At 37.5% G+C, this 11,070-nt stretch overlaps 1 long non-coding RNA gene across 1 annotated transcript; it reads right to left on the bottom strand.

Annotated features, from left to right (window-relative positions):
- Nucleotides 1-4,470: 4,470 nt before the first annotated feature.
- LOC139782926 (uncharacterized) lies at nucleotides 4,471-10,579 on the bottom strand. The gene is made up of 6 exons (XR_011721061.1): nucleotides 10,083-10,579; nucleotides 6,868-7,228; nucleotides 6,484-6,740; nucleotides 6,082-6,359; nucleotides 5,531-5,970; nucleotides 4,471-5,354 (listed from the first exon to the last, which is right to left on the bottom strand). It is a non-coding gene; the product is annotated as an uncharacterized lncRNA (long non-coding RNA).
- Nucleotides 10,580-11,070: the final 491 nt, after the last annotated feature.

Genomic DNA, 11,070 nt, shown 5'->3' with positions numbered 1-11,070 from the left:
AGTGTACTCTTCTAATTTTAGTTCGCGTTATGTTTCTCTATAGTTTTAAGTTGCGTTAGTTGTAAGTAGCGTTAGTTTTAAGTACGTTAGTTGTAAGTTGGCTTGTAATGCCCATTGTTTGAGAGAGAGCATGTGCTTGCGGTTACAATTTTCTTTGTATACTTTGGCCCTGTAGCATTGCTTGGGCATAATAAATGATCAATCAATCAATCAATCAATCCCTCTCCTCTCTCTCTCTCTCTCTCTCTCTCCCTCTCTCTCCCTCTCTCTCTCTCCCTCTCTCTCTCTCTCTCTCTCTCTCTCTCTCTCTCTCCTCCCTCTCCCTCTCCCTCTCTCTCCATAACCCTTACCCTCATCTTTGTCCTTTCTTCATACATTCTCTTCTTCATCCTCTTTTTTACCTTCATCGTCCCCTTCGTCTTCCTCTTCTGGATTGCTTCCATCCTCTGCCTCTCTTATTCTTCCCCCTCCTTCTTCCACACTCTACCTTCGCTGTCTCGCAATATCTCTTTATGCAAAAAACGGCTTTGCAATATGGTTCAATAATGATGCGAAAAATCATATATTCCTATTATTCTCCTAGTAAATTTTAATGAAAAATAATTATTTTAGTGTAAAAAAAGCGTTATCCGACCTGTGCGCAATATTGGATAACTTTGCGTGTCAATAGAAAAATCAGCGTTTGTCGTACGAAAAAAATACAAGGGTCTTTTTTTGTTGAAAATTTCGTCCACAACAAGATGCATATGATAAAATTCGTCTGAAATAAATTTTAAGACCTGAAAACAGCAAAAAACTAAGACTATTTCAAAAAATCAAAATTTTTTGCTTACATAGCTACAAACTAAAGAAAAAGGGTCTAAAAAATCGGTTACATCATGAAAAGTATTCTTTCTAGTTCTCAGATGATGTGTGATTTTTGGGGGATTTTTAATTCCATTTTAAATGACGGAAAAAATCACCGGCGCAACATAAAAAAAACGATGAAATCGAGGGTTTTCGAGATCCGAGTCTCGGACTTTGACGGCGCGTGCAAGCTAAACAACTGACTTGACGATAAATGTTGTTCAGATCATTATTGTAGATAATTTTACGCTCTACAAAAGAGGTACGTATAGTTAGTAACCCTATCTTGCTTAGTTTTCGAGATATTTGAGAAAAAAGTAAAAAAAATTATGTTTTTTGTTGATAATATTGTTAATAATTTTTTATTGCGCATTAATTTTGCAAAGCAAAATAAATCCCACTTAGAGCACCTCAAATCAAAGCGATTCATGGTGGTTGCAACCTGGGAAGATTAATTGGAAGGTTATCCCCCTAAATTAGTCTAATATGACTGGCCTATTAACCATACAGGATATAATTACATCTGTTTTTGTTACATATAAAATTGTATTGCATTGTCTTGTATACTCGCCTTTGATTTTAGTCTGTGTAATTCCTTACTCGCTGTCCTAATTATCCCACATTTAGTCATTCCTCTTATAATTTTTAAAATTAATGGTATGTAGTTCCATTCATGTTTACTTAAGCTGCGATCCACTTAACATTACAAATGCTCTTCGAAGTATTCCTCTTCTCTTTTCTTTCAGTGAAGAAAAACGAAGAAGATGAAGAACGCTTCAAAGCATTTGTAGCATCAAATGGACCACAGCCTTAACATCTTGTTCCTAATCTTCTACTTTTCTTAACGTTTGACATTCGACAACTGTACATATACATAGGTACATACATACATACATACATCTATACAGGGTGTTTCCTAATAAGTGGAAAGAATTGCAGTAGTGGATTCAGGACACAAAAACAATGAAAAAATATAAACATATGTCCTATTTGACTTTATTTCCGAGTTATGACCATTTCTGTGCTCCAGTAATTTACAGCTGCTTGCTTCGTAGGAAGTATTTGGTTTTTATTTGTAAACAGTACTCAATATCTGTGCTGAATATTTCCCGACCTTCTTGATTTTATACATTCTATTAAGTAAATGCCAGTAAATTTTTAAATGCTTCTAGCAAGAAAATTACGTTTCTAAACTCTCAACGAACTCTCACAAACGCGCACGTAAACGTCAAACAAACGTTCATGAAAATTCTTCTTATTTTAACTTCTTATTTTTGGTTAAAAAATCAATTCCCGAACGGGTCAACGTATCAACCTCTGGTTTGAGCCAAAATTTTTCCTATTTTATGCTCTTTCTAACAATATACAATATAAGAGGTTCCATTTGAAATTTTTAAGTTGGAGTCCCCTTGGGGCAATCCCTTGGGAAGACAACCCCCAATCCCCTTAAATGAGTTGCCCATCGAAATAATCAAACACGTATTTCGATATTTTTCATAATTTTAAGCCATTTCTGAAATGTAGGTGGTGTACACTTTTTGTTTGCGGACCCTGTATATGTATATACATATACATATATACAGGATATGTTATTTTAAATACCCCAAACAAATATCTCGAAAAATATGAAAGATACGAGAAAACGTTTCAGACAAAATTTGTAAGATATCAAGGGGCACAAATAAACCAAAAATTTGATCGATCAAAAATCAATTTTTGAAAAAATCGATTCTATAAGGTCACATAAAGGTCATCGCCATTTTTTACTCTTAATATACTACTATAATTAATATCAATGTATAATAATAATACCTACATATTGAATAAAACTCAAAGTCAATATAGGGGAGACCGGGGCTAGACCGCTAACGGGGTAAATCCGCCAAATCAAATATCTCGGAACCTGTATATTGTGCGAACTCGCTATTAACATTGTAAACGCTGCTTATGGTACCCATGTGACCAACGGAGTTTCGGCAGGTTACCTGCCGTGTTATGATTTTTACGAGGGCAAACGTGTTTTCGAAAGGTGAAAGTGAAATTTTCTGCGCGTGGAAATATTGTAATATCTGCAATAATATTTGCTCTCCAAATCTCGAGGTACGTGATTATAAAGAGTAATGCATGCTGAACACGAATCCAGTGTAGTTTTTTCATTATCGTTGATGTCTAATATTTCGTAGGCGATCAAACCTGAAACTTATGTTTGGGGCTTATCCGCCAGTAAGCACCCGGGCTAGTCCGCCAGTCTCGTCACTGTGGCGCGCCGGGCGCACGACTTCAGCTCACGGCGATTTCAGGTTAGGTTTCCCTCGAGCGTGATTCTGTCTTCCCTTGCACGTGCGTCAATTTGTGTAGGAGGGAAATGGTACGCACGTATCGTCGCAAAACGGGTGTTTTGGCCGACCGAAAAGATGGCGGACCGTTGTTTTCGAGATCGCTCGCGCTCACGGCACGTCGGCGAGGTACGGCGAGACACGGCACGGCTCTGAGATCCCGCGATTTTCGCGCGAGAGTTGACATGCCGCGCGCGCGGTAGATCGTCGTTGTTGGTCATTGTGTCAGTGACAGTCGCGCGTGCGACCGCATCGTCCAGCGTTCGCCGCATCGTCTCGGCGTCATTGTCGCCGCCGTTTTAGTGGTGGTGGTGTCGGTGGTGGTCATCGTCGTCGTCGTCGTCGTCGTCGTCGTCGTCGTCGTCGTCGTTGTGGTCGTGGCCGTCGTCGTCGTCGTCGTCGGCGCGTCGAGGAATCGGCGCGAGGACGCCGTCGAGTCGGTAAAATGGTCGCGCTCCACCGCGAGCTTTTCTAACCCCCCCTGTCGCTATTTATCGCTCACCCGCGAGAAACGCGGCTTGGTTAGGTTGCTCGAGGGTCCGTGCTGATCCTATGGCACCGGAACGCCGTCACGCGTGTTCCCCGTGGTTGCCCGCGTTGACAATGTGACGTGCCGTTGGGGAGTTTACGATTTGGTTAACCTCTGTATTCACGTGCCTTAATTGTTTTATGGAATAGGTTAAACAATTATTTTTTAATGTTTCGCATAAAAATTTGAAATAAATTTTTATTTTTCTCTTAAAAAACAATTATTAAAATGTATCCTATCATTTTTCAGGATTAGATGTACGTATATGTAAAATATATATATATATATATATATAATAATTAAAAGAAAAGGAAAAAAAGAAAAAAAAGAAAGAAAGAAAAGCTAAATTACGTAAAAAATGTATTCGGAAATAAAAACCGACTCCATGTGCACATCTGACCATGTTAGAATTGAACAAGTCATTTTCGCCATCATCACGATGCTATTAATCAACACAGCTTTAAAACGTAAAAATATAGTGTTGTTAAATAACTCTACTAATAATCGTAAATCAGAAACTCAATTTTCTCAAGTAAATAGAAAGGAACATCATTGGGAACATTTTTGAACCAGAATTTCTTAAAGCTGCCGCCTACCATTGTTACGATTAAATAATAACAGAAATCCATTTTCCTTGTACCGCATCAAGTTACATCTTAGTTATGTCACATTCATTTTTCGGTTTTCATAATCACCTCCGATAGCGCGTATCAAAGTAATCGAAGAGATTATTGGGTCGAGTAATAAAGTGATAAAATATCAAAGCAACAATACATATTTTACCTCAATACGGAACATTCGTGAAAAGTATGTTGAATAATTTGCCCATCGGATTAAGACTCTATTAAGCTAAATTAAATAAACTCGATATCGGAACGATACCAGAACATCACACTACGAATACCAAATTGTATGTATTGTGTAAGTACTGAGCGACATATCTAGATGAAAAATCTATCCAGAGCGATAATTGACGTACGAGCCGCGCGTTATCCAGCCTAATATTGGATCGTTAAACGTTAACAAGTGACCAAGGTGTACCATACGGTACATCCACATAAGTTAGGAGCTTAGTATAAAAATGAGGCACAGTTTCACAATCAGGGAATCCTTCTTACCAAATGCTACTCCTCTATCTCCCAATAAATATATCCGTATATCAAACATGACAGTGTAATTACCATCATTAAACTAAACCATGCATGGATATTAATATTATGTGTCCTTAAATGTGTTTAAGGAGAATGACGATTTCTTAAATAACTGTCGTATTCTTATGTCGGTAACAAACAGTCTTAACAACGAGCGTAGACTAATCATGTCGCGTTCCATAATCGTGTAGTCCTTGTATCGGTATGCGTCACATTACGAGCTGGGAATTAATAACTCTCATCAGGTGTAACGTAGCAACGTTAATAGCGATTGGCGATTGGCGACAACGCAACGTAGTTGCTTAGTCACTGGTACCATTAATTATAGAGCTTCTTTAGGCTTATTGCTCTGCTGCATACGAGGAGTACAAGACCGATGTTCTTTTTGGCCTTTAGATCCTTGCGAACTGTTGTTAGACATGGATACGTCGTTCACGGGTGTTCCTTCCTTGCTATTCATGGTCGATTAGTCGCATGGGCCGGCATTACTGCCTAAACAAATGTATATAGATTAACTCTAAATGTATTCATATACATATACAAATATGCGCGTCAGCCTACCGATCAAGCACGTCTTTCACACACGTACACACGCACACGTGTACACGCGCACGCACGCACGCACGCACGCACGCACACGCGCGATCAATAAGTATTATTATTATTACCTTTATCAATGCTTGAAACGTCTTGGATGTTTAAAACAGTGTCTTCGTCATCAGTAGTACGACGATATTCGTCTCTACGATCTCTACGCTGGGTTGGAGAACGACCTTGTTTGCCACTCATATATCCTGAATTATCGGACCTCTCTGATAACCACCTCTTGACAGTAAATCCCGAACGCAATCTTCACTGCTGTCCAAAGTATCTCTACGTAATCTTAAAGAACGTATTCAAACAAATTAGTCGTTATAATGCAGACAAAAAAACTTTTCCAAGAAGGCAGACGTATAACTTTACAACTTAATGTGCCACGTTGATTTTTACGCGCAGACTGTGAAAAAGTTGTTGAATTTGTAAAAGTGCAGCAACCAAGTCATAAGAACGCTTCAACATTGCAGTCCTTTGATTTATCTTAGACTAATTTTGAGTTCGGTTAGACAAGCTGCAAATTAAAAAATCAATAAATAACATATAAACAGATTACTATATATAAATAATTATAACCACACGCACAATCAAAATATAAATGTAAATATATTAATAAATAAATTACCTTGACAATTTTCCTTCCTTAATCCAGTTCTGAACGTGATAATATTTCTTAGACGGCCATAGTCGATATGGATTTTGACATATGTAACAAATGTATTTCTCTCAGGAACATCCTTTTCCTTTTCAATAAAATTACAATGTCCATGTTGCCAGCAGAGACAGAGATTATTAAACCGTCCTCTACCATAAAACCACATGTACAATTTATTATTTCTTCTCTCCGAAGTTGTTCTACTTTTACCAGTTCGCCGTTAATTATCATCATCACCCCTTCGCTCTCTGTAATAAGTCATCACATTTATATAAAACAATAAATAACATATAAACAGATTACTATATATAAATAATTATAACCACACGCACAATCTAAATGTAAATGTAAATATATTAATAAATAAATTACCTTGACAATTTTCCTTCCTTAATCCAGTCCTGATCGTGATAATATTTCTTAGACGGCCGTAGTCGATATGGATTTTGACATATGTAACAAATGTATTTCTCTCTCAGGAACATCCTTTTCCTTTTTTCAATAAAATTACAATGTCCATGTTGCCAGCAGAGACAGAGATCAGTAAACCGTCCTCTTCCATAAAATCACATGTGCAATTCTACTTTTACCAGTTCGCCGTTAATCATCATCCATCACTCCTTCGCTCTCTGTAATAAGTCATCACATTTATATAAAAACAATAAATAACATATAAACAGATTACTATATATAAATAATTATAACCATACGCACAATCAAAATATATAAATGTAAATATATTAATAAATAAATTACCTTGACAATTTTCCTTCCTTAATCCAGTCCTGATCGTGATAATATTTCTTAGACGGCCGTAGTCGATATGGATTTTGACATAATGTAACAAATGTATTTCTCAAAAACATCCTTTTCCTTTTTTTAAATAAAATTACAATGTCCATGTTGCCAGTATAATATATTAACCTCCTAACGATGACACGACACGAGCTGTCACATCACGACACACACGCACGAAGCTCGCACGAAACTCGCCGCGATCGCCCCCGGCTTCGACCGGCCAATCAAACGCGCGGAAAAGCGGCAACACTACGTGCGAGACATTCGACTGGGAACGCTCACTTCTCGGGTAAACATGGATTTTTTTATACTAGAGAGACTAGAGAGACTAGAGAGACTAGAGAGATAGGATTACAAAAAATTTCAAAAATTTTTATAATCAACTCCTGAATAAAGGAATGGGCGAGATGGTGTAACCTTTTCTATTGGAAGTTGACCCATAAGCTGCTGAGCTTGTTGACGAAATCTAGTGCACTTTACACATCTCAAAATAAATGATTTGATAGCTAAACGACCTCTAATAATCCAGTAATTTTGACGCACGAATGACAATGTTACTTGGGTTCCTCTATAAAGGGTGCGAGAATGTGCATCAGATATCACCAAAGTAGTGAGAGCGGAATCTTTTGGTAAAATAAATGGATGTTTTGAATTATCTGGTAGAAGAGAATGTTGCAAAAACGGCCGCCTACTCGTAAAAGTCCATTGGAATCAATATACGGAGTAAGGCGTGATAACGAATTAGAATTTGGAAGTGACTGTCCTTGAGATAGGACCCTGAACTCATAAGAGAATGATGAAATTTGAATTACCTTTACCCAAAAGAGTCGTTCGTTTTCTACGTCACTAGTAGAAATTAAAGTAGTCGAAGTTGGACTATCAATCCCTTTTAACTTAGTAATGAATTTTCGACATAAAGCTGTTATCCTTAACAATCTAGTAAGACTCGAGTACCTAAAAAGAAGATCCCATACTTCTGTGCGTTTATTAGTTGCAATTGTAAAGACTTGACGTTCTCTTTCTTCGAGATTCTCATTGATCGGCAATGCAGAGACTCGTGGCCACGCAGAACCTTGTTGCGAAAGCCATTCAGGTCCTATCCACCATGTGGAACTCTCAGTTAATTGTGAGGGAGTTATTCCTCTAGTTGCTAAATCTGCTGGGTTTTCAGTACCTGGTACCAGACCCCACTTGCATTGTGGTAGTGTCTCTTGAATGTAGCAAACTCTGTTGTGTACAAATTCCTTCCATCGTGATGGATGATTAGTGATCCAGGTGTAAGCTACGGATGAATCGAGCCATGCGAATATAGGCAAGTCAGGTTTCTCTAACGTGAGAAGAATGGATTTCATTAATTTAATGAGTAGTACGGCTCCTAAGAGTTCAAGTCGCGGTATAGTAAGTCTCTTTAATGGGGCGACTTTTGTTTTCGAAGCTACAAGATTGATAGTAACAAGTTCTTCATTAGAACAGGCTCGAAGGTAAACAACAGCAGCTATTGCTTGTTGAGATGCATCACAGAAACCGTGCATTTCAAATGAATCAATAGAATTGAAACCAATCCATCTAGGAAAGGTGAAGCTTGACGCCTCTCGTAGTTTGTCAACAAAGGTCGTCCATCTGTCCAAAAGAACAGGAGGGAGTTGATCGTCCCATCCCAGTCCACTGGACCACAATTCTTGAATAAGAACTTTACCTGAAATAGTAATGGGTGATATGAACCCTAAAGGATCAAACAATTTAGCAAGTAGTGGTAGATAGAATAGTACGTTTAGAAACTGTTTTTGGTTCATCTAAATTCAAAGTAAACTTAAATTGATCAGTGGATGGTTGCCAAGACAGTCCGAGAGCATGTACAATGGATGAGTCATCAATTTGAATGAATGATGTACTAATTCGCTTATCTACTGGAATAGATCTAAGAACTTCTGGATTATTGCTAACCCATTTTTGCAATGGAAAACCGCCCGCCATGCAGAGCTGGTTTACCTGATCGACAACCTTACATGCCTTTTCGATAGTGTCTTCACCTCCAAAGAAATCGTCAACGTATCTTCCCTTTTCCATTGTGGGAAGTGCAAGAAGAAATCTGTATCCTTCATCAATGATGAGTTGTTCAAAAGTGCGTAAAGCTAAGAACGGAGCGCAAATAAGACCATAAGTAACCATAATAAGAACAAAGATAATGATTTCACCAGAAGGGCTTATCCATACAATTCGTTGTACATTCCAATCATCAGGATGGACTCGTATTTGTCTATACATTTTCTCTATGTCAGAGAAAAAGACGTACCGAAATAATCTAAACCAAATTAAAACGTTAAAAAGATCAAGTTGTAACTTTGCTCCTGAATAAAGAAGTTGATTGAGAGAATATCCCGTTGTCGTTTTACTAGAGCCGTTGAAGACGACTCGTAGTTTTGTACTGAGGCTTTGTTCGCGATAAACTCCGTGAAGCGGAAGATAATAAACTCTCTGAGGTTCATTCTGTGTATCTTCAGTCTTTGCATATGATGCAAATTCTCATATTCCTGAATAAAATCTGTATAAGATTTGACGTAAGTCGGATTACTAGAAAATTTATTAAACAAATTTGTAACTAGTCGAATGGCTTTAGCTTTTGAATTTCCAAGTTTATCAGTAGATTCTTTAAAAGGAAGCTTTACAATGTACCTTCCGTCCGAGTCTCTAGAGTGAGTTACTTTAAAGTGATTCTCACAAGCTTGTTCGTCAGCAGATAAAGTATTATTGAAAGTTGAAATTTCTTCAATTTCTTAAAAGCGTCTGAGCAAGTCGTGAAGTTCGTCGTTAACTGTAACGTGATAGCCTTGAACTTTAGTACTTGGATTCGTAGGACTTGTTGTACCTGATATAATCCAACCTATCTTGGTGGACTGAACAATAGGAGTGTTTGGTTTTCCCTTTACTATGCCCTCCTCAATTATGTGTCCGTACATATCGGCTCCTAATATTAAATCGATAAATCCTGGTTTATTTAATTCGGGGTCTGTGAGTTTAAGACCGTTCAAATGAGGCCATGTATCCCTATCATGCTGAATAGAAGGAAGTGAAGAAGTTAACTTTGGTAAAATATAGGCTTTAACTTGAATTTCAAATTCTGAATTAAAATGTGATCTTAATACGAAAGAAGTAACACCCTTTGTTTTATTTACCTTTTGCGCGCCAATACCAGTCAATGAAATTGAAGAATGGTTACGCGGCAATTTGAGTTGTTGAGTAACTCGTTCTGTTATTATTGAAACTTCGGAACCTTGATCGATTAATGCCCTGACTTTCATAAGTCCTGAAGGGGAAACTATAATAACTTGTGCTGTAGCTAACAAAATAGAAAATCCGAATGACATATTACTTGACGAATGTAGAACCTTAGCTTCGGATTTTTGAGGTGTGGTTGACAGAGACTCTTTCTTACAAACAGAATTCTCCTTTTCCTTAGACGGAGATGCGTTTGATTGATGTATCGTAGTGTGGTGCTTGCGTCCACACTTTTGACAACGTTTCGTTACTCGACAGGTTGAAACACGATGTGATCCTAATCAATTGTAACAGAGTTTATATCTCGAGATAATAGCTAATTTTTGTTGTAGCGTTTTTGGACTGTATTGAGGGCAAGATGAGATAAAGTGCTTTCCAGAGCATATAACGCGTAGGTTTATAAGTAGAAGAAGTATTCCCAGGTAGCACATACACGTTTCAGAAATGTTTTATAAGCGTTTTTCCGAAACGTTTTATAACCGATTTCTAGAAACGTTTCTCATGAGTAAAAACGTCCATTCGAAAAACGTTCGTTGGAACGTTTCTTTTCCGATAAAATAACGTTTAAAAAATTATTATAGAAATGTTTTGTTTTAATGATAAAGACATTTTAGATAAAGACATTTGAAATTCCTACTTTTCACGTTTTTTGAACGTGTTTATGACGTCTTTGAGACATATATGCGTGAGAATGTTCTAGAAGCTTTATGCATATACCATCTATGACGTCTATTCTTTTTCGAAGAAATTCCTGAACTGGTGCACATTCGTGCAATAAGTTAAAGTGAAACAAAATTATACTTGTCTCACTCTAACTTAATTGCATTACTGATGTGCACCAGTTCAGGAAGTTCTTCAAAACAGAACACACGTATAAATGTTCTT

The sequence above is a fragment of the Temnothorax nylanderi genome, unplaced genomic scaffold (genome assembly GCF_030848795.1).
Source record: "Temnothorax nylanderi isolate EJ_2023f unplaced genomic scaffold, tnyl_v1.0 TNYL_tig0452_pilon, whole genome shotgun sequence".
Classification (NCBI taxonomy): Eukaryota; Metazoa; Arthropoda; class Insecta; order Hymenoptera; family Formicidae; genus Temnothorax; species Temnothorax nylanderi.
The sequence above is the reverse complement of the archived record's forward strand: the minus strand, read 5'-3'. Positions and strand labels throughout refer to the sequence as shown.